Here is a 25,119-nt window from a genome sequence, read left to right on the forward strand (position 1 = left end):
GCAACCTTGGCTACAGCTTCACAACAACAAGAGTCAAGTCAGCTTTCCCCTGCTATGATCAATGTGCTCCAGCTATTATTTATTTTCAGCTTTCTCAAGATCCAAAAGGAGGACAACCTGGACGCTGGGGCTTCTGACTGCTATTAGGAGGAAGGCATTGGCTCTATCTCTGTATCTACCTCAGTCAGTCACTTAGTAAAACAGAGGCCACACTACCAGTGGCTTTTAACAGAGAGATGTTAATAAAGGCAATTGGAGGGCTGAAAAATCAAATAAGAATGTTAAAGAAACACAGAGGTAGCAAGTGCAGGCAGCATTTACCATCCCAGGGCTGCCAGAACAAAGGGCAGGGGTTGAGTTAACAGGATCCAGAAGCTAGGAGAAACCCTGGATTGCTCAAACCCAGCCTCTAGGAAAGAGAGCAGAGTCGGGCTGCCGTGGGTCTCTTAAGAGCTCAGAAGAAGGGCCTGCAGATCTGGACTCAGCCCTCCGAGGAGAGGGTGCTCTGCCAGGCTCCTGCGGGTCTGCCTAAGCCTGGTTCTGGAAGTGCAACAAGAAACTGGCCACCAGCACCGGAATGAACTGCAGTACCGGAGTGAAACGCCACTGCGGCCACTGAAGGCAGGAACAGCAGGTCAAGAGCAAGGAGCACGTCCCCTGGCTCCTCCTGCCCCCTACTCTCCACCTTGTGTCCTCTATAAACAGGAAGTGGGCTAACAAAGGAGAAGTAGTAATTAGCATAATCCCAGCCCCGCCATCGCAAAGCCAGGTAAGGCGGAGTGACTGAGAGCCCAGAGGCAATTGCTTAATCACTGGCACATCATTCCACCAAGACCAACACAATGACTGAAGCGATAGTCCAGAGGGGAAGGTGAATGGTTGCTAAACCATCAACAGGAAAATGGGAATTCCAGGAGACTGGGAATAAATACCCCCAACGTTTCTAGTAGAGGATAGATACCTCTCACGATTTCTAAAACAGTGGCAAAAATATTTTAATTTCTGAATTTAAGAGGTGTTTGCTCAGTTATGGCTTTTGGGAGAAGTTAAAAAATGATATAATGCTTTATGCACTGTATAGCTCAAAGTGTATGAAATAGATCAAGATTGCAAGCATAAAGTTGCGGAATTAGATGCTGATTTGAGATCATTCCTAAGTAACTAACGACAGGCATTTTGCAGGGCACAGCAGGAAGAAAGCCAAGTCTCCTTAGAAATAGTCACTGAAATTCTACTCAACAAAAATCTGGCTTTAGAGCAGTTACAGACTGAGAAGAACGCTCTGGAAAGAACTCAGCAAATGCAGGGCAGACAGTGACGTGAGAGCTGGGGGCACATGGAGAAATCAAGAGGTAACAAAGAGAATCAAAAATCTAAGGAGGACGGAGGTAGCTCCTTTACACCAGGCTAAGCATTCATGGTAGGTGAGGAATCCAAAGTTAATGTCAAAACCCCACTGCACAGTCCTAACAGGTGCTAATATTTGTTTAAATTAACTGTATAGTGGTGACTCGACAGGTGTGATTTTAGGATATGTGGATACTTCTGAGAGGTACTCCATGAAAGAAAAAGTATGCTGCGGTCTACTTGGAGCTTCAGGATTCACATTAGCTTATTAAGGGACCTAAGAGTCTTGATGTAAAGAGAAATGCTTAACTTTTAACCCAGTGTTTCCTCAACTGATTTAAACCAAGAAACCTGGTTTCAATAAGGATCTCCCTGCATGAGTTTTTTGCAAAACACAATTTGCAATACATCGCTATATATTGTTGGTAAAATAGCATATAATTCCCCATTTCATAGAAGAAATTCATTTTCTTTTCATCCCTTGTTGTCTTAATAAAAATCAAAACGTGGTACCCGTATAGATGTCATTTTATAAAAATGTCCAGATCTGTGGGCTCAAACTATTACTTGCAGGCAAGATTCTGGGGCCAAGGACAGGCCAATTAAGCAACACTCCACTGAGCACTCTGCCTCACGTGCCTCAGGCACCCCTGGCTGGGCCCACAACCCATGTGAGTGCGTCCCTGTGGTAAGACTCAACAGAATTGCTCTTAGGCAGTTCCATGGCTCTTCTGGGCAGATTGTATTCTTCCTTATTTTCTCAGTTCCCAAACTGGTAACCATCAGGGGGAAGAAAGAAAAAAGCACAACACTTGAGGGAAAAATCAGGATTTTCTAAATCAGGATTTCTTGTCCCTGAATACAATTTGGCTAAATTCAGTAATGGACTTCTAAGAAGATGAAATACCTATTGTTGCATTAGATAAACACATTTCTCACCAATGGCAATTTTAACATATTCCAAGGTAACTTTACTTCAGTGGATTATGCCAGAAAGAAGGGTCTATCTCTACATTCATTTTGGTAGCAAACTACACAGTTGACCCCAAGTTTCTGAATGTTCCCAGATGGTGCTTTGTAAATGCATAAAATACATGTGTGCTCTCTCTCCCTCCCTCCTTCCCTCTCTTCTCCCTTCCCTTCTCCTTCTCCTCCTTCTTCTCCTTCTCTCTCTCTCCTCTCTCTCTCCCTCTCTCCTCTCTCTCTCTCTCTCTCTGCCCCCCTGTTTGCCCCCCCAAACTTCCTGATTTATAGGTCTCACAGAATTTTTCTCTTGGCTATTATTACTTTCTGTTAAAGGGTTGGAAAGCAAACTTCAACAGGAAATGGAAGGTAGTTTCATAGAATTCAACAAACGTGAAAAACTTTTAGGAAATATTAAAGAGCAGAATAACATTTCAGGAATTTTGAAAGCCCAAATTGGTTAAGAATGACAAATATAACCCTGCTTTTATAAAATGCAGGCAAGTTAAATTTCATTTCAAAAAGGTATAAATCCAGGATTATCACTTTGTGAGATATATCAATGCCTAATCACTATGTTGTTTTCTACACCTGAAGCTAATATTGTATGTCAATGGTAATTGAAAAATAAATTTTTTAAAATTATAAAAAGGAAATTCTTTCCTTTTTGAAGGATTATATTAAAATAAATGAATTCCAGTCCACTTTTACAGGTGCCACCTCAAGCGTCAGACATCTTTGGAAGGCTGATCACCCTGTATTTTCATGTCATGGGGGAAGGCCTATGTGATGAGAGATTTTATATCAGAAATAACAAGATCTCTGCTATAAAGTATGTGTAAAAGAGTTATTAAACTTAGAGTAACTATCATTAATATAGCAATATAGTTTATAAAGTATTTTCAGTGGTATTAATTCACTTGATTATCCAAATACCCCATGACAGAAACTAAGCAAGTACTATTATTTTATTCTGTTTTTCACTGGAGACATAGAGACTGAGAGAAGTTCCATGGCTTGTCCTGGAACACACAGGGATAAGAGACAAGGGTGACCTAAACCCAGGATATCTAACTCCAGAATCTGTATTCTTTTATCATTCATTCACTATCCCACCTGAGGGTCTGCTATGGCTCAGATTTACAGGCAACAACTATCATCAACTCAGCAAGTGATGTCTTAACTAGACACTTGGAAGAAGAAGTCACATCACTTTTAAGACTTAAGAATCATAAAATAGCATTTCTAGATTGAATTTTTTTGTAAAGAAATTTCTAATATTAAAAATCTTAGGGCCGGCCGAGTGGCGCGATGGTTAAGAACTGGCTTGGGACGCCAGAGGGCCCCCGTTCGGATCCCACATATGAGGGCCAGTGACACTGCCCTCCACAGCTAAGATGCTGAACAACAGCTCAACCTGGAGCTGGGCTGACATGAGTTGCCGGCGACGGCGTAGCCTGCAGCCCCTGTGGCAGTGGGTTGCCATGGGCTGCTGTGTGTAGCCAGCAGCCAGCGTTAGCGGCCAGCAGCCGCTGTGAGCGGCCGTCCAGAAGCCGGCGACTGATCTGCCTCACCAGGGAAGAACGCAATGATGGTGCCAACTTGGGCCAGTGAAGCAACGTCCTCCACAACTAGACTGAAGAACAAAAGGACAGCAACTTGTCTGTTCCCCTTCCCCCAACTCCCCTGCACTGTTCCCATCCCCCCAATTCCCCAATAAAAATCTTTAAAAAACAAGAATAAGGGACGGGTTAAACCTTACTTAGAATCCAGTCTCCATATACAGAGGGTGCCAAAAAAATGTATACACATTTTTTTTTAAAAAAAAAGGAAAAAAATATTTTAAAAAAAATCTTAAAAGCATTAATGCTATTTCTTACATAACAAACTGTCAAGTTGAATACATTCACTAAGTTAGTCTTTTTAAAAAAAGAGCAAACAATATAAATTATATCTTAATAAGTTGATTTTTAAAAAAGAGCATACACTAATTTCAGATAATTATATATAATACATACGAGGTCTGACAATTAAGTTCGTGAACTTGTTGCAACAATGTTGTTAACCTTTTTTTGATATCAGAGGGATTATTCATTATGAATTTGTACCAACTGGGCAGTTAACCAAGTTAACTATTTGGAAGAGCTGAAAAGGCTGCGTGAAAAAATTAGACGACCTGAACTTTTCGCCAACAATTCATGGCTCTTGCATCATGACAATGCACCAGCTCACACGGCTAAGGACATCAAGGGTAGTACGACAACAGTTCTGATGGCCATTCCAGAAAAAGAGTTCCAAAATTGCTTTGAAGGGTGGACTAGGCACTGGCGTTGGTGCATAGCTTCCAATGGGGAGTACTTTGAAGGTGACTGTTGTGATATTCAGCAATGAGGTATGTAGCACTTTTTCTAGGATTAGTTCGTGAACTTAATTGTCCAACCTATATATATATATATATATATATATATATATATATATATATATATATATATATATATATATATATATATATATAAATTTATTATATAATTTATGTAAATAATTTGGGGAGTTCCATGCTTTTTTATTGCACTCTACTACTGCTATGAACAGAGTGCTAGTTTCCATATATAAAAATCTTCTAAATTCTGGCTGTTAGCTATTGTCCAAAAATATGTATCAATTGTTTGTCATTTTCAACAGCAATGATTTGAGATTTTAACAATCCTCAATAGGGAAAAGTCACTAAGCATGCAACAAAATCATTACAAAAATCATAGTCTATTAATTCTCTAAGCTTATAGATATTACATAATTTCTGTCAGATACAAAATTCCATGAAACATTGGGGTAAGCTTGCATTGTTCGGAGAGAGAAAGAGAAACAGAGAATAGATGGTCCTTTAATTATCTCTGCCTATTTAAGAACATGTAATTCATTCATCCCTTCATTTGGCAAATGTTTATTGTGTTGACTGTTAAAGATGATAGTGAAAAACAGGTTTTAAGTGATACAATGTAAATACATGTTTACTGAACAAGTTTTATGTGTGGCACTAAAAATATGTGAGTAAAACTGTTCCTTGCTTTATGGAGATGGCAGTCTGCCATAGACAAAATAACTGTCATATAAATTTAGATATGGAAGCTACATAAGATAAATTTAAAACTCAGTTCACATATCAATGTTTAGAGACCATTACCTCTAAAATAGAAAGAACATGTAAGTCATGCCTAGAGCAGGTGTTGAAACCCAGTCCAAGACAGGCACATTCAAGATTTGTATCTGAAATTCAACGAGTCAGTGGCCAATACGGTCTGTGACCCATAAGGCAAGGGCAAGTACAAAAATGTTGTGGGTAACAAACTAGAAATAGAAGGAAACTATGGTACAAAAACAGTCATATACAGAGGGTGCCAAAAAAATGTATACATATTTTAAGAAAGGAAAAAACTATTAAAATTGTAATACTCAATATATACCAATAACAAAAGATGAATACAAGTCACATTTGACTTCTGCAATTACAAGAGATGCTCAAAGTGGTTACCATCAGTGTCCAGACACTTCTGATGATGGAGAACTACTGCTTGAGCAACAGTGACCAAAGTGTCCACTTGTATACGTTGTTTTTTTTTTTGGCACCCCCCAGTATAAAAAGTCCACAGCTAACATCATACTCAGTGGTGAAAGACTGAAAGCTTTGTCCTCTAAGATCAGGAACAAGGCGAGGATGCCCATTCTTACCACTACTATTCAACATACTGCTGAAAGCCCTAGCCAGAGCAATTAGACAAGAAAAAGAAATAAAAGTCATCCAAATTAGAAAAGAAAAAGTAAAATTATCTCTGTTCACAGATGACATGATCTCATATATGGAAAACCCTAAAGACTCTACCAAAAAACTGTTAGAACTAATAAATGATTTCAGCAAATTTTCAGGATACAAAATCAACACACAAAAACCAGTTGTTTCTAACAGATTCATAGAGACAGAGAACAAACTCATGGTTGCCAGATGGGAGTGGAGTTGGGAGGCTGGGTGAAAAAGGTGAAGGGATTAAGGAGTACAAATTGGCGTTTACAAAACTTTACAGGGATATAAAGTACAGCATAGGAAATATAGTCAATAACATTATAATAACTATGTATGGTGCCAGATGGGTACAACACTTATTAGGGGGATCATTTTGTAAGTTATATAAATGTCTAACCACTATGATGTATACCTGAAACTAATATAATATTGAAAGTCAATTGTAATTGAATATTAATAATATTCAATAATAATAATTATTATTATTATTATTTTATTCAGGTATAACACATAGAGTAAACTGCAAATATTCCACCTGGAAAAAAAAATCAGTATGTAGAAACATACTAAAAATGACCAATTGGAAAAATAAATTAAGAAAACAATCTCATTTACTGTGTCATTAAAAAGATTAAAATACTTAAGAATAAACTTATCCAAGGAGGTGAAAGACTTTCATACTTGAAACTACACAATATTTGTAGTATTTCTTGCTATTTTAAAGAAGTAAAAGAAAATATAAATAAATGAAAGATATCCTGAGCCTACGGATTGGAAGACTTAAGATTGTTAAAATGCTGAAACTACCCAAAGTGATCTAGAAATTCAGTGTAATCCTTATCAAAATCCCAATGGCATTTTTTTCAAAAATAGGAAAATATAAATCCTAAAATTCACATGCATCGCAACGGACCCCAAATATCCAAAACAAGCTTGAGAAAAAAAAGAAGAAAGTTAAAGCCCTTACATTTCCTAATTTCAAAACATACTACAAAGCAACAGTAAATAATATGGTGTGGTACTGGCATAAACACAGCTATACAGACCAATGGGACAGAATAGAGTCCAGAAATAAATCCGTGTGTATATGAACAAGTGATTTTCAACAAGGGTGCCAAGGTTATACAATGGGAAAGGACAAAACTTGATATACCTGTGCAAAAGAATGAAGTTGGACCTTACCTATGTCATATATAGAAATTAACTCAAAATGGATTAAAGATCTATAACTATAAAACTCTTAGAATAAAACATAGTGGGAAGCATCATGACATTGGATTTGACAATAATTTTTTGGATATGACAAAAAAGCTCAGGAAAAAAATGAAAATAGAAAAATAGTACTACATCAAATTTAGAAGCTTCTGTAAATCAAAGGAAACAATGAACAGAATGAAAAGGCAAGCTACAGAATGGAAGAAAATATTTGCAAATCTTATACCTGATAAGAGGTTAATATCCAGTATATGTAAGGAACTTCTATAATTCAACAACAACAAAATAAACACAAATAACCCAATTAAAAAACAGGCAAAGGACTTGAACAGACAATTTTCCAAAGAAAACATGTAAGTGGACAACAAGCATATGAAAAGATGCTCACCACGTTTATCGAGCCATTTTAAAGCATTTAACTTGGTTTTAGCACTCCTATTCACTAGTTTACATAATATTCAATTAAATAGCATAAAGACAATAACAATACAACTGGCACGTAGAGATATCAGATAAACTCAACTGATTCCAATGTGCAAACTCACCTAATGTGTATAGATGTGCCCGGGAGTACTAGGGAGAAACATAGTACCCACAGCTAGCTTTCAGTATACCAGAAGCAAGTATCATTTATTTACAGGAATAATGGCAAGCTTCCATTAATCCAAAGAGGCAGTTAAGTGGAGATGGGTCAAAAGAGCTTCTACTGTAGTTGAACTGACAAAGTTTGCACAACTCAAAATCTCGCCACTGTAGTCTAATCTCTAGCCAAGTATGTGATAGTGAGTCACATTTTCAATGATATCTGAATTCTGTGATATCTTAAAAACAGACTACAAATCTTAGAGGTGATGCCTGCATTTTCTTATCCAATAACATTTGCAGAAGGATGTTGAAGGAAAAGAGATAGCAACACACCATTGACAGTTTTTCAAGGTCTGCTTATCCAGTTGTTATTGCTTTCTTTTTAACCTTTCTATATGAGCACTGAATGCTAGATGATAATATCAGAAAATAGTATTTTTATCAGGCAGATTCTCCAGAGGAACAGAAGCAAAAGGATAGATAGAGAAATAGATAGATGGATGGATAGACAGATTAGATAGGTAGATAGATAGATAAATAGATAGATAGATAGATAGATAGATAGATAGATAGATAGATAGATAGATAGATAGATAGATAGACAGGTAGACAGACAGGTAGATAGACAGATAGACAGACAGACAGATTTTAGGGAATTAGCTCCTGTGATTATGGGGACTGGCAAATTTAAAATCTATAAATTTGTAGGCAGGCTGGCAGGCTGGAAATTTCAGTCTTGAGGCAGAGTTCCCTTTTCTCCAGGAAACCTCTGTTTTTTGCTCTTAAGGCCTTTGACTAATTAGATGAGACCCACCCACATTATTGATCTTCTTTACTTAAAATCAACTGATTGTAAATATTAATCCATCTACAAATTACCTGCACAGCAACATCTAGTATTTGACCAAACAACTGGGCATCATAACCCAGCCAAGCTGACACATGAAATAACCAACACAGCATCTTTCCCGTATGTCAGAGCACATAGGATGGTTTGAAAGCAAAATTGAAATCATTGATAAAGATTTCCAATCATTTCCATATCACCAAAAAAAGGGGTTTCAGTCAAATTAGAGGTATACATTTTCTAAACAGTCTCTTTTAATCTATTCTAGACCCTTGTGCTTTTTATTCAATTGGCTTGTAGATGGAGGCAATTCATACCTTAATAATGTAGATGCTATGCTTTCATTCAAACAAAAAGATGTCCTTGGAAATATGTGTCTCATTAGCGTTATATTGGAGGAGGGTGGGATGCTTGCTCCACAATCATCTCAGACGCTACAGCAAACTAGAGAAGATCCACCAGGAATCCAGTCTTCCAGATCTGTTGGGTAACTAGAGGAAACAGCTAAGAGCTAATGCAGGGCACAGGAAAGTTCTTTAACCCATCCTTGGAAGAAATTAGCTTAAGTTCCACAAGAGCGTAGACTTCAATAAAATTTTAAAAGTTAACTTACTCTTTGGGGAAATCTAAGAAAATAATTGACACAAATGGGGAGAGAGCCCTAAGTCATTTCAATGAGCATGACATCCATAGATCTCTGATGTAGATTAAAGAATTTGGCTGGCCTTCGAATCCTTGGTTCCTGGGATTCAGCCTCTAAGTCCTTGGAATTTCCCATGTGTTAAGAATGTCCCTGTTATTCATGGTGGGCCCCTTGGACCATCCCTGAGTTTGGGGGCCTGACCATGCCAGAAAGACCAATCATGTATACATAATGACACCCCCATGGAAAGTCTAGACACCTGAAGGTCAGGTGAGTTTCGTGGTTGGATGTGCCAGGAGGGTGGTATATACTGAAGACACAGAAGCTTTGTGCTGGGACCATCTAGGACCTCACCCTATGTATCTCTTCATTTGGCTGATCCTGATGTATATTCTTTGTGATAAAACCGTAATCATAGCTACACTCTCCTGAGTTCTATAAATCATTCTAGTGAATTATCAAACCTAAGATTAGTAATGGGAACCCTCATATCTGAGGCCAGTTGGTCAGAAATCCAGGTGGTTTTGGAAATCTCCATCTCATGTCTGAAGCGAAGGCAGTCTTGTTGGCAAGTGTCCTTAACCTATAAAGTCTGAGATGACTATGGGTAGCTGGCATCGGAGTCCTATCACACGCTCAAAGCCAAGATCTCCAGGACACTGCCAGGGAAGCGAGAGAGCTGGAGGCACAGGCAACTCTTAGGAATTTTAGAAATTCAGGGATTTTGTCACGCCATACTTAACATATTAAAATGGTCTCACATCCCCATGTTCAGTACCATTTTGTTTTGAAAATTCATACGGCTTTTTATAATTTTGTTTTTGAAAAACTATCTTTAAATAACACATTTAATGTCTTATTAGTTTATGCCATCTCAGCAATCATTGTGAATACTTGGGAAATCTTGAAAAGCGAGAAAAATCTAACCTGCAAGTCATTTTCACATGTAATAAAGTGGTTATGGATTTTAAATTTAGTAACTAATGAAAGTTGAAAGGATGCTACATTTTACAGGTCTTTTACGAAACTTGCTATTGATTTTGGGTTTGCAGTTTTCTCTTTTTAAACCAATTAATATATTTTCAAGTTCTCAACTTTTCCATAGGCCCTGAAGTCCATGGTAAGTGCCCCTGGGTCTCAGGCGCCTAATGGGCTGAATGGTCTGCTCAGCACACCAGTGACTCTGTGGAGCGGGAACATGGAAGACAACACTGAGTGCCTGTCTGAGTCTGCTCAGGCTGCCATAAAAAAGCCACAGACTGGGTGGCATAAACCACAGAAATGTATTTCCTCACGGTTCTGAAGGCGGGAACTCCAAGATCCAGGTGTCGGCAGATTCTGTTCCTGATGAAAGCGTTCTTCCTGGTTTGCAGACAGCTGCCACTCACTGCATCCTTACATGGAGGAGAGAAGGGAAAGGGGAGAGGGGGAAAGGGGGTGCGGAGAGGAAGAGGGAGGGGAAGGGGGAAATGGGGAAAGGGGGAGAGGGAGGGAGGGAAGGAGGGAGAGAGTGCACACTTTGGTCTCTCTTCCTCTGCTTATAAGGACAGTAATCCTATTGGCATAGAACCACACCCCTAATTACCTCATCAGGCAATGACCTTACATACCTCCTAAAGGCCCCTTCTCCCAAAAATTATATTAGGAGTTAGGGCGTTAACCTAAGAATTTTGGTGGAGCACAATCCAGGCCATAGTAGGGCAGGATAATTTTTTTGTATCAATTTACATCTTGTCCTTTCTCTGTTTTCCCTTTTCCCACTTAAGCAAACAGCGAGGCCTTTGGGCACCCCTTCAGGTGACTGTGTTCCGCACAAACAGCAGAAACCACTTCCAGCTCAACCCCTTTCCCAGCGTTTGTTTGTTTTACAAAGTCTTTGTTTACAAACTATTTGAGGTGATTGGGCCAAAAGAGAAGGGAGAAAGCACGTGGCTCGGAGGGAAGAGAAATTTCACAGGACGGGGAAGGTGATCCGGCCCCACAGGACAGTGGCAAGATTTCAGAGGTGATGGCTGTGAGGGGGGCCAGTTCTCTTGCCCCCCCCCCACCTGCTTGCGGCCAAGATGCCTACCTCTGGGGCAGCATGTAGGGGGGTGAATGACGACAGCAGCCGTGGCCACAGTGACGCACTAAAGAGAGCCGCCCTCCCATCTCTCCAGGCACCAACCACAAGCCTTCTAGAATGCTGGCGCCTCCAGGAAAAGGAAGGGAGCCACCATGGTGACTGAGGTTTGTTTTTTTCCTTTAATTTTTATTAACTTTATTGGGGTGACAGGGGTTAGTAAAATTATATAGGTTTCAAGTGTACAATTTGTAATACATCATCTATCTATTGCATTGTGTTCACCACTCAGAGTCAGTTCTCCTTCCATCACCATACATTTGAATAGTGACTAAGTTTTAACATCCTACTTCTAGCAGGGCAGGACAGTGACTTAGAAAACAGATGTGATTTTATAAATGTATAATTTAAAGTGATATTTCAACACACCAAGATTTGTAGCATTAGCTGCTCCCTTTCTGAAGATAAAGGTTTTTGTTGCCGATCATTTTGTTGCCAGTGTGATTGTTATTCAGGCCCAGATGGCCTTCACCCCAGCTGTGTGACCTGGTGAGGCAGGGGTTATGGTCACTTCAATTTAAGTACCAAGGACTCCATTCGTTCATTTAACAAACACTTACAGAGCACCTACTATGTGCAGAAAACTGTGCATTTGTGCTAGGCACAGTGCCAGTCTGCATGGCGTCTACCAGGAAAGACAAACATTAAAGAAGGAATTACAGTAAAGTGATTCATTAAGTGATGATACAAGAAGTGTTATGAAAGCACAAGGAGACCTCAAGTATCAGTCACAGAGGGTCCCCACAGGACGTGGTCAATATCAAAAGAATGAACTAGAAGGATCTAGGCAACAAGGAGGAAGGAAGACGGGTCCAGAAAAGGGAAAAGAATTCTATTTACCAAGCCTTGAAGAATGCGTCACTGAAGCCCTTTTGGGTCACCTAATTCAACTCTGCACCCAGCATAGGAAACCTCTTCACAGTATTACTGACATGGTGTGGTTCAAGCTTAGCTGAAAAAATATGTCTCCTGTCTGACTCACAGGTATGGAATTCAGCCCTTTATATTTGAGGATTTGAACTAGGAGAGTGATGGTGGCTCTTGGATGCAGCCACATTGGATGACAAATCAGTGAAGCTGATAGCCTGACATGAGGGCTATGACATGGACACAGAATTGTACGGACACAAAGAACAATAATAAGTCCTAATAGTGATACCAAGACAGTAAAAATACCCCTTAGGAAATGTTCTTTTAAAAATAATTAAAATGCAAACGTTTGGATGCCACCGTTGCATGGAAAATTCACATACAGTAATACCTTGGTTTGCAATAATTCATTCCGGAAACAAACTACTCATATTGCAAGACATCACTCGTTTACCACATTAAAATGTATTAGAAATGTTTGCTCGTCTTGCAGAACATTCCAAACCACATTACTTGCAATCCAAGGTTTTACTGTATTTAAAATACTTCACTCCTAATAATGCCAGATAATATAGTAACTTTTTAAGCTATTTTTTAAAATTAAGGTTTATTGGGGCGACAAATGTTAGCAAAGTTACATAGATTTCAGGAGTACAATTCTGTAATACATCATTTATATATCGTATTGTGTGTTCACCACCCAGTCAGTTCTCCTTCCATCACCATATATTTGATCCCTTTACTCTCATCTACCACACCCTTACCCTCTGGTAACCACTGAACTGTTGTCTGTGTCTATGAGTTTGGTTTCTATATTTATTTGTCTTGTTCTTTTGTTGTTTTCAGTTTTATATCCCACATATCAGTGAAATAATATGGTCCTCTACTTTTTCTGTCTGAGTTATTTTGCTTAGTATATTAATCTCAAGATTCATCCATGTTGTCGCAAAGGGCACTATTTCATCTTTTCTTATGGCAGAGTACTATTCCATTGTGTATATATACCACATCTTCTTTATCCAATCATCTATCGAAGGTCACTTGGGTTGTTTCCTGTCTTGGCCACTGTAAATAAAGCTGCAATGAACATTGGAGCACATATCTCTTTATGGATAAATGTTTTCAGATTTTTGGGGAAGATACTCAGGAGACGGATTGCTGGATCATATGGTAATTCTATTCTTAATTTTTTTGAGGAATCTCCACACTGCCTTCCATAGCAGCTGCACCAATCAATATAGTCATTTTTATACATAGCAATAAAAAAATATGGAAAGGGAGAAAGGAAAAATTGGAACAATAGCTTCCATCAAAACAGATGAACTTACAAAAGACAATGGATATGGGTTCTCTTGGTTCTCAGCCTCACCTCAGTCAAATCCCAAGTACCCCAAAAGCAGAAAAGGCCTTGTCAACTTTTTCCTTTTAATTCAGTCCACGGCTCATTGGTCAGAACTTAGCCCATTTGGTTCCCAGGCTGACTCTTCTAGTGAGTTCATCCTGAAGAGAGAAAATCATTTTGATCTCCATTTAATAAATGTTCCTCTTTAATCAGTGGGGCTGGTTTTATTACATAGTTTGAATTTTGCTGATCTGTCTCCCCTGCCACTATCACACTGTAAAGAAATTAAAATATTTTTAAGTGGATATAAATTACCAGCTTTACTTACTGTGAGCTGATTTTATACTTTTTCACTTAGCTAATTCTTGTTTTAGAAGCTTAATTTTATAAGTTTGTTTTACACATTTTCACCGCTTAACTCTTCTTATTGAAAGTTAAACTTCTGGCTTGCCCAAAGGAATATAATCATAAACTGGTGCTCAATGCCAAAAATAAGCAGCCTTATGAAATCATACTCTTAAGTTCTGGCTTCACATCTTTTCAATCTTGACCTCTGGCTATGAAAATATGTGTAATGTGGTAGCACCTCACCCTGTGACATATGGTGCAGTACAAATCCCAGATTCCCAATTAATACAGAAAGAGAGGGAGAGGAAGAAGAGGGAAACAGAGATAGGGCATCCTTCACTTCAAATGCTTCTGTAACTATCGATGTGTGTGACTTTACCAAAAAGATCAAGCACATTGAATCCCACACACAGGGAGTTTGTCCCTTAGACTGCAGGCCATAGCCTGAGTAATATCTATTATACCAGTCTCTTGTTAAGACTTGGCCATTTCACAATGCAGAGGTCAGAGTGCAAATACTCAAAATAAGTTCCCATTTCTCCTCTTTGAATAAACTGTTGCCTGGCATTCGTAGCTCTGCAGGATTATTTTGAATTTCAAGTCATCCTAGTAGCATTTCTTCCACCTGCCCTTGCTTATCTTCAGCTCGTCCTTTCATTTCAAACTTCCAAACCAAGCCAATTCCATCTATAAGGCCCACTTTATTAGAGAAGACAAGCATTGATTATATGCTCACCTTCTTCTACTTCCTGGCTGGAGGTACCACTGTACTATCCCGGGGGTGCCAAAAAAATGTATACACATTTTAAGAGATGTTATCTATGCTCAAGCAGTAGCTCGCTGTAATTAGAAGTGTCTGGACACTGATGGTAACCACTTTGAGCACCTCTTGTAATTGCAGAAGTGACATGTAACTTGTATTCATCTTTTGTTATCAGTATTATATATTATTATATATCTCCTAAACAACTTTTTTATCCCAAGATGTAATTAAAACTATATATGATTTATTATAGCTCTTGAAACTATGTATTTATTTATCCTTAACTGGTCACATCAGTAAATAAGAAAAAGATAAATAGAAAAATGGGCAAAGTATATAAACATGCAGTTTAGAGTAAAAAACACAAACACCCTTTAAATAGAGGAAAAGCTGTTTGGCCTTACTCATAATTAAATCAAAAGGAAGAAGAGATCATGTTCCTCACTTATCAAAGATATAAATCACAAGATGCCGTTTTTTAATCTTGAAAATGCTTATCATTGGAGGATACCCAGGACCTGCAAGGGCTTAGGGAACGGCCTCCAGTAGATGTGTTAAACTGGTATAAATTGGTAGAGAAGGATCTATCAAAAAACTATGCAAACTAAAATGCGTGACTCAGCAGCCCTACTGCTAGGAATTTACCTTAATGATGTACTTAAAAAATTCTCCAAGACATACTATGTACAGGGATATTAACTGAAGCATAATTAAATTGAAAACAAACTACAACTGAAAAAAAACCAATGGCCATCAACAGATAACAGGATAAATCAACTATGTTAAATCTCTATGATGGAATACTAGAAGAGATTAAAGAGAAATGATTAGATCTATATGTGGAAAAGCTCCCAGATATAGAAGTGGCAAAAAATAAGGGCTGAACATTGTATGATATCTTACGGGTGAAAAGGAAGATGGTAGATGCACATATATGGGAATGTGTATATTTTTCTAAAAATAATCAGATGGTTAATCGGGATTACCAGGCAAAAATGGAAGAGGTTTCCACATGCTGTATTTTATACTTCTCTCCTGGTTGATGTTTCTAACTTTATAAATGTGTTATTTTGTTTTTTTCAAAAGTCAACAAAGATTATTTGAGTGGGAAGAGCACAAACCAGTTTTCTATTTTCTTCTTTGTACTTTTCTGATTTATAAAAAGATTAATGTGTTACACATTTTAAAGTATATACTTAAAAGATATATACTTAAAGTATATACTTAATATATTTGATGGTACATAAGAAAATGTAATAAAACACAACATAACAACTGGGAGTTTACTATATAATGGGTATTATACTAAGCACTTTATTGGTGTATTAGCTCATTTAATCCTCTAAACAACATTATGAGATGAGTGCTTTTATTGTTGCCATTTTACAAGTGAGAAATTTACTTAGAGAAGCTAAGTAACCTGCCTAAGATTCCTCCTTAAGTGACAGAACCAAGATTTAAACCCAGCCATTTTGATTCTAGATCTAGTAGTATAGTACCAAAATGCAATTTATACTAAAAATGTAAATATTGCCATAGAAACTGTCTTTCCATGGGGCTAGAAGAATATGCATTACCCTGATTATCACTGAGTCTTTAAATATAAATGGGTCTTTTAAGACCTCTGCCCTAATCTGAATTGATAGAATTAAGATGATAATAAATTCTGCCTTCCCCAGGACGGAGAAAATCAAATGAGAAGATTAAGTATATCCTTTTAAAAATCATACACACTCCTCAAATATAACGTATTGTTAGCATATAATTAGCCTCCCAAAGGACTGCGGGCTGACACCGTTAGTAATTATGCATGTCTGACACAAGGAAGGGACTCCCACACCGGAGAACAAGCCTAGTTTTAGCAGCCTTCACCTGGGGATCACATTGGGCTTCAGGTCCTTATTGAGTCTTGAGCCCAGACTATGAGGTAATAGTCTTATCCTCATTTTGAAGCACATAAAACCCAAGGAGGTTAACTAATTTCCCTGAGGTCACACAGAAGTCACTGGTGACATTGGCATTGAGACAAAAGGTTCTTAATTCCCAGCCACTGCAGTGCTCCCAAGACAAAACTCTTGTTGAATAAATTACACATTGACACACAAGGGCACTTGACAATTCCATGGAGAAGAGCCCCCAGAAGCAAAATATTTCATTTTAAATTGAAAATCTCAGACTTACAGAAGACTGATGTCTTTTCCAGCCTGCAAATTGTGTATCTCAGAGAATCTCTCGGGAAGCCCTCCTAAGTACTGTACAGCGTTCATCTTGGCTCTAGCCTGAAAGACGGGTAAAGAACACACAGTACTGCTATCTGGCCTGCAAAGCTTTTGGGTGAAGATCTGTGTGTGCGGAGGTTTCTCCCCGAAAGCATCGGTTTGGCATGTGAATGCAAATGACCAGTACATGTGTGCAGAGCCATAGAAGGAGCCCCCATGACTTCTACCCCATGAACCTGAGGGCAGAGTCTAGAGAAGCTGGCTCTAGGTTAGCAGTTCTTCCTAAGGGTCACTAACCTCAGATCCCTAAATGATGGGACCACTTTACAAATCATTCAAAGACTTGTTTTGATGGGATACGATGCAAGGGAGTGTAGCACAAGCCCACCTCAGAAAATCTGCGTGAAGCTGAGATAATGCTGGCTAAAACACAGACGTCTTTCTGCAGGGTCATCTTTGGCAGGCAGACCCGTGGCGCAGGGAGGGAAGAAGACGTTATGCGCCTGCGTGGTTACTCTGTGGGGCGAGCAGGCAGGGAGACTCTATCCCCTTCTTCTCCCTAACCCCGGCCTTCCTAAAAAACCGAAGAGAGATCCCCGAGGCTCCTCTCCTCTGGTGTAAACACATGTCTCCGCCTCCACTCCCTGGGAGTGAGATTTAAGGGCTCTGGGTTGTCCAAATGTAATCCCAACGTGGCTGGGCAGCCTGCCCCGCTCTCACCCAGGACCGTTTTTTTGCAAAAGGAAAATACCAACCTCACTCCAAAAGCATAGAAAGCCTGTGGATTTTTCCCAAGGTTGTGGAGAAACAGAGGAGGTGGTTACCTCAAACTTAGCTCTTAAAACATCTTATTTCTTCCCCCAAATTTCCACTTTCCACAACAGTTGCTACAACGCTTTCCCTGAAGAAAGGCCTCCAGCCAAACTCTTCTTCACTCATCTGGGCCCTTTTCCAGCTCCTTCTCTCGCTTTGATTCTTCCCGCCATTTGCATTCCCTCCCTCGTGCCTCACAGGACTTTCCTACATCTTTGGACCCTATGAGTCAGCTGGGGAAGAGGGCAGGCAGAGCTGGGGGCCAGAGGGAGGAAAGTGGACCAAGATCCAAACCCCTGGGAAGGGCAGCCCTTCGCGCACTGGAGGTGCTTAGAGCTGACGCAGGGCTCACCTGTTCCCCCAGCAGGATGGAGAGCTACCCACAGAGCTAGGACTTGGGCCTCCTGTCCCGCATTTTCCTGGAATGGAAATCATAATTGTTTAATGGAATCATATAGTAATAGTATAAATTAAATTAGCTGATGAGTCAAGTACTGAGCGCAGAGCCTAGCACTTGGAGAGTACGAGCTTGGTGCTTGCTGTCGTCATTATTCTCCTGCACCCGGGCCCTCCTCCACTTCTGTGTCAGAGTCGAGGGTAGCTGAGGAAGGAAAATGCTGAAGAATATCATCAGTAAGTCGCAGTGCTTCTCACACGGTGGCGAAGGACTCGTTTTGTTTTTCATTTCCAGTCTGTCCTGGTCTAGAATGCAGTTCGTGCCACGTGCCACTCGCTCTGTGAACCTGACAAGTGAACAAGATAAGCCCCGTTGAATGAGGTGAGCTCACGGCTCATGAATTCATCGCACTTGGGTGTCACAGCAGTGTCATAGGGTTCAAAGGTTTCTCAATGCTTGTTCTCAGTTCCTGTCAGACCACACCTTGAGGAGCAGTGGCGGTTACTGACAAGAGCTCAGTAACCAAGTAAGACAAGGGATTACCCCGAGTGTCAGCAATCTTTGGAAATGTACTTAGCTTTAGAGACAAGGAATATACCTCTACCTATTTCTTCAAGGAATCAGAGGTGTACTGACCAACCAAGCTTCCAGGAGCCTGTCGCCTGCCCAGACCTTCAGCTAAACAACCTGTAAAGTGCCGAAGTCCCCTTGGGCACCATGCTTCTATCTGCCCATTCTTTCTCCCCAAGCCAGTCTGGCATAGAGTTGCAATAAGTAAAGAAAGCCCACTCTCACAAGAAAGCCGTTTGATAAACTAATTCACATTCTCTGTTAGGGACTTGATAGGGAAAGGGAAAAAGAGGGGATACAAAAGGAATTTGATTGCAAAATAGTAGTAAAGGAAGAATAATGCTTAATATTAAAGAACATGAGACAGACAACTGCAAGTATTGGTGAGAAGAAGAAGTTGGAGCCCTCAGGGCATTGCTGGTAGGAAAGTAAAAGGTGTCGCTTTTTGGAAAACAGCCTGGCACTTCCACAAACTGTTAGGCACAGAGTTCCCATATGATCTAGAAATTCTATTTTTAAGTGTCTACCCAAGAAAAAATGAAAACATATGTCCACACACACAAAAACTATACGTGAATGTCTAAAGCAGCATTATTCATAAGAGCCAGAGAATAGAAGCCAAATGTCCAATCGCTGATGAATGGAAAAATAAAATGTGGTATCACCATACAATGGAATATTATTCAGCAATAAAAAGAAATGAGGTGCTGATACCTGCCACAAAATGGATGAAACTTGGAAACGCTCAGTGAAAAAAGGCAGTCACAGAAGACCACATATTTTATGATCCCATTTATCTGAAATGTCCAGAATAGGCAAATCTATAGAGATTGAAAGTAGGTTAGTGGTTGCTTATGGCTGCGGGTGAAGTAGGGTGGAGAGGAATGACTAATGGGTATTTTGGGTTCTTTTTAATTTTTTTTTTAAACTTTATTGGGGAACAGTGTGTTTTTCCAGGACCCATCAGCGCCAAGTCAAGTCATTGTTTTCAGTCTAGTTGTGGAGGGCGCAGCTCAGTGGCCCATGTGGGAATCGAACTGGCAACCTTGGTGTCATGAGCACTGCGCTCTAACCACCTGAGCCAACTGGCCTCCCCTGTTTTGTTTTGTTTTTAATTGAGAGTCAAAAATGATCTGAAATTAGATTGTGATGATAGTTGCATAACCCTCTGAATATAGTAAAAGACAAAAATCATTGAATTGTACTCAAAATGAATGAATTATATGTTTGTTAGTTATATTTCAAGGGAGCTTTTAAATAAGTAAAAATGCTAGCATTTAGAAGAGAAAGAAAGTTAATGATGAGATTTCATGCTTCGGTTGGGGGACAGGTTTGGGAGAACAGTGGAGACACTTCAAAAAGCATCACACCATTGGGGGGTAGTCCTTATGTAAAACAGACATAGGTAACATTTTAAAACTTCATAGACAAAACAACTGGAGTAGCTTCCCTTAGAATGTGAAGAGCTTGCCTTTGTTTTGTGAACGTAAAGATTTTTCTTTCCCCTCATACCAACTCTTCTTTATTTAAAATAGTTCCTTCATTATATTTTTTCACTTTATAATAGAAATGTGTGATCCCAAAACGTGCTCCCTATAAATGGCCCTGATCTCTATCCACACGTGTTGACCTGTGTTGACATGAACATCTAGCTCTTGAAAGTGTTGAAGATACATGGTTTTCAACTGACAGGGACTGTGTTCTCTTCCCTTCAGAGGTTGCTAATGAGTCACAGGCCACAGGGGCTGGGCTCTGAGGGGGTCTCCTACAGCGAGAAAACCCCTGTGATGCTCCAAAGATGCTCCGGGGTGGTGTTGGAGCCAGGGCAGGGCTGCCCATCGGCTCCTTCCAGAGACAGCTTGTACTGACAGTTGGGTTTATATTAATAATTCTTGGTCCCCTTACCCTGCCAAGGGAGAGACTTGGACGGGGCCTTCATGTGGGGCTCGTTTGGGGGGGTGGCCTTTGAAGTATCTGCCCTGGCAGAGAGAGCTTCGGCTGGAGGTTCTGGGTTTGTTTGCTTGTTCGTGGCACTCCTCTCCCTTCCAAAACTCACTTCTCTCATCTATAAATACAGTGTCCTCAAACAAATGACAAATTTCAGGTACATATAACTGCTTTGCTATTTACAGAGCATTTGCAATGTAAATACGATGAGCTCAAGAGTATTCTTGTGTCAAGTGCTAATAAATATTTGTTCTGCTGAGGAGAGGCGAAGCCCTCCCGGCCGGCCGGGGTGCTGTGCAGCCTGCCAAGAAGTGCGGGTGCGGCCGCCGGCCTCTAGCTAGTGCTCCCCTCACACTTCGGCAGCCGTCGCCACTGACCTCCTAGCTCAGTGAAATTAAGACAACAGTCACAAATGGACATTTAAACAGCTTCATTTCTCTGGCTGCTCTCGAAGACTGTGTTTCTAAAACAGAACTTAGCTTGGAAATCGATTGGGCTTTTTCCTTCGCGTGCCTGCGGGGCCAGAGCAGCCTATCCCTGAAGCCGTCGTAGGGCGGTGCTGACCCCTGTTTGCTGAGCACCCCCAGACCCTCCTCTGAACCCACGGTGCTGAAAGCATCGGAGGGTAGAAGTGCCACTAAAAGCCACAATGAAATCTCACGATGAAAGAAAATGACAGAGGTGATTTCCTGAGTGACATCAGTCTGGGTACAGAGAAAGGACGAGAAGGAGAAAAGGAGCATGAAAAGGCAGGCGGAGAGGGCAAGAACTTCTCCACAAGAAATAAGCCAAAGTATCACAGCCCTTGCCTTCGGGGGTCTCCCACTGCTCTAAGGATAATGACAAAGCTCACTGAGGCCGTGCCATCCGGTCCCCGAAATCGCTCCACCTTGCTCACTTCTTTCTCTCTTGCTCTCCAAGCTCCAGCCACGCTCACCACCCACCGTCTCCCAGAATCAGGTCTTGCTGTCCTCTGCCTGTCCCTCATTTTCCCTGTCCTCTCTGCCTAGATGATGCCATGTCCTCCTTCAGATCACAGCTCAAGTGAGTTCCTCGGGGAAACCCTTCCAAGGTGTCCCTTTCTCATTCAGATCCCCCTAAGGACAGGCCCTTGGGGTATCCCGTACCCCCCACTATCTACACTTGTCACTGTTATAATTTTGCAGCGGTGTGACTATTTGATTGTCTCTCTCCCTTGACAAAACTGTCAGCCCATGAGGGCAAGCACTGGAAATATTTTCACTCGCCATCACGCCTTCCACAGTGCTTGGAAGTGCATAACAAGCATTTTTAATAAGTATTAAACGAATGAGTGAAGGAGGCTAGGACTCAACTCCTAAGTGTGTTTTCTTAACAGGAAATCCGCTGGAAAGAGAAAAGCCCAGTCATATAAAGAGTTAGGCAAAGAGCATTCAAGATGTAGGGATTCCCAAGGGCACAGACTTTGTGTCTGAGGAACAGAAAGGCGGCTGCTGGGGTAGAATGGGGGGGGGGGGCTGCGGTCAGAGGTCATGGGGCCTGGCAGGCTGTGCTCCTCCCTAGCTGTGTGACCCTACCCTCTCAAAGCCTCATCTGAAACTGAGGATACCACCTACTTAATAGCATTGTTATAAAACTTAAATAAAATGATCCATGAAAGTACTCAGTCTGGCACATAGTAAATGTCTGCGGCATCTGAGACCTCCAAAATACATAGACCTTTATCTAAAGGAGATTTCCTCTCTCTCTCTCTCTCTCTCTGAGTCTCATCACCTTCCAACCTACTAAAGTATATTTGTAAATACACTGGTAGTGACCTTGCAATTAAGCCCATCCCCACTCCACCACATCTCCTAATACACACACACACACACACACACACACACACACACACACACACACACACACACACCGTGTGGCAATGTGATCCCCATAAATTCCAGGTTCCTGTGCTGGTTAGGTGATCACTGCTTTAAAATAAATCTTAAAGACATAAAGAAACACACTAAATCCTCATTTAAATTTGCAGAGGTGTTTTTAACTTTTATTCTCAAAAATCTAGGATTTCAAAGTTTCTCTGCACATACAGTTAAGAAAAAAGGCAAACTAACAGAGAAAACATCGATTAAAAAAAAAGTTTATCTGGCAATGATGCAGAAATATGCTGCCTAAGGCTACTCCTTGCATGAAAATACACGAAAAAGGGATCCCAGAAAAACCTTCAACTACCAGGGCAAAAGGATATAAAAGTCTTGGTTTTTTTCACACTTATAAATATTCAGGGAACTTTTTTTTCAATTAGAATATGATGGAGACATCCCAGTCTACACACATTTCCAGGGCATTCTAGAAACCCTCTTGACAATTTGAGGGACAGATAGTCAATATTTCATATCAGTTTTCTTAACTCATATACTTGGTGGCAGCAGAAAACATCAGTTTAAAGCCCATGGACTTTCCTATTTGCTGCTCTAAGAGCCCATAAACATATGTATCTTTGGAAAACTATCATGTGTTTTCAACTTCCTGAAGAATTCTTGTAAAATATAACTGAACCACATTACCCTTTGTCCTGGGCTTTTATTCCACTAATGGACAAATTGGGAGGAGGCTGAGAACAAATGTGCTATTAATTACCCAGATGGCTTTTTAATAGAACCTTGGATTATTCTTCAGCCACTAAACATTGTCCAGAAATTTCTTAATAATGCTGGTGTACGAGGCATTCCTTCCAGGAGAATAAAGATCTCATTGACCGGCCGTCTAAGTTATGTCAGGTTAGTTTAGGAGACGGCAGACAAAGAGTGGGTATTGTATAGACCAGAGAGAATGACACGCCATAGCTGAGCTGCCCAGCCTCCCCAGCAATGACAGATTTTCTAATTCACTGCAGATTCTCACAAAACTGGGTGGTCAGCTTTGGAGAGAACCAACAGTGGGCCTATTGATTCTGGGTGGGAGCAACATAATTCTGAATTAACCTGAATTGATTCAATACAACAGAGGGTCTTGGTATCGGATTAAAATTAGGATTAATACATTAAATGTTAGGTCAGGATGTTAAGTCCCAGTGCTGAAAGACCTACATGGAGTAAGTCGAAGCTAATACATGCCGGTATTTTAGCCAGAAGATAATCTGTACCTTTAGAGTCTAGAAGTATATCACTCAAAATTCCTGGGCATAGATAAAGGCTTTTATGATACTAGGCATCGTGTTATGGCTTTTGCTGCTTAGATCATAAACAGTCATACGTGTGTGTGTGTGTGTGTGTGTATGTATGTGTGTGTGTGTGTGTGTGTGTATATATAGATATAGATATAGATATATATAGTGAGAGAGAGAGAGAGAGAGAGAGAGACAGGCTTTCATCTGACACAATAATGGCTGAGAGACAGCCTGGCTCATTATTTGTTCCCGCTTTTGTAAAATTATCTTGCCAGGGGCAAAATCTGCTGCTTCAAGCTTTCCAAGTAGACAGCAATTAACTTTCACTGTGCTCTTAGCAGACACATGCTACTATTAAATCATGAAGGATGCAAACTACCATTTTGAATATGTTCTCCCGACAGCTAGATGAATGTATTTATATTTAGGAAAATAAGAAGAGAACTAAATACCTTACAGTTTCCTAGAGTAATTATTTTAACATAAAAATTGTAAACCCTCTTGATTTTTCAAACCATATTAAAAAAAATCCAAATAGCTATGTCTACAGAAAAGAATATGACCATTTGTTGCAAAATAGTCCTCGTACAACCAAGCAAAATAGTTCCTAAATGAGCTGAGGTAAAAATAAAATATTTGGAGGCAATAAAACTGAAAGTGACATTTTGTTGGAGAATGTATTTTCTTAAATATTTAACACCACTTGGATATTTTCCTCTTACTGCATACTTTGTCTTGCCTATGGGGAGATAAAGGATTAAAACAGCCTTTAACAATTATCCAAAACATCAAAGACTACTTTTTTTCATTTTAAAAAATGAGATGCCTGTACTACTTAAATCTTGATAATTTATAAAGTACACCTCTTGGTCTTCCTCCTTCTTTTGAGCTTTCTCTTTTCTCCATGTCATATGATCACCCTAAAGTGTAATCAATAAGGAATACATTTGAGAAGACTGTTGTCAGTGTCTTTCTGTGTACTGTGACCTAGTCACATGGTCCTTTAAAAACATCACTTTGTCGCAATCATAATGGTAGGCACATTTTGCCTTCATCTAGGCAGGGTATATTTTCCTATCTTCAGATGGACCGAATCATAAGTAACTTCTGATTTACAGTTTCAGTTTGGAATTTAACCTGCCAGGGGCTCTTTGCCAAGTCTTAGTAACTGAAATACAGTTTCCATT

This window comes from Hipposideros armiger, unplaced genomic scaffold, assembly GCF_001890085.2.
Source record: "Hipposideros armiger isolate ML-2016 unplaced genomic scaffold, ASM189008v1 scaffold_650, whole genome shotgun sequence".
NCBI lineage: Eukaryota > Metazoa > Chordata > Mammalia > Chiroptera > Hipposideridae > Hipposideros > Hipposideros armiger.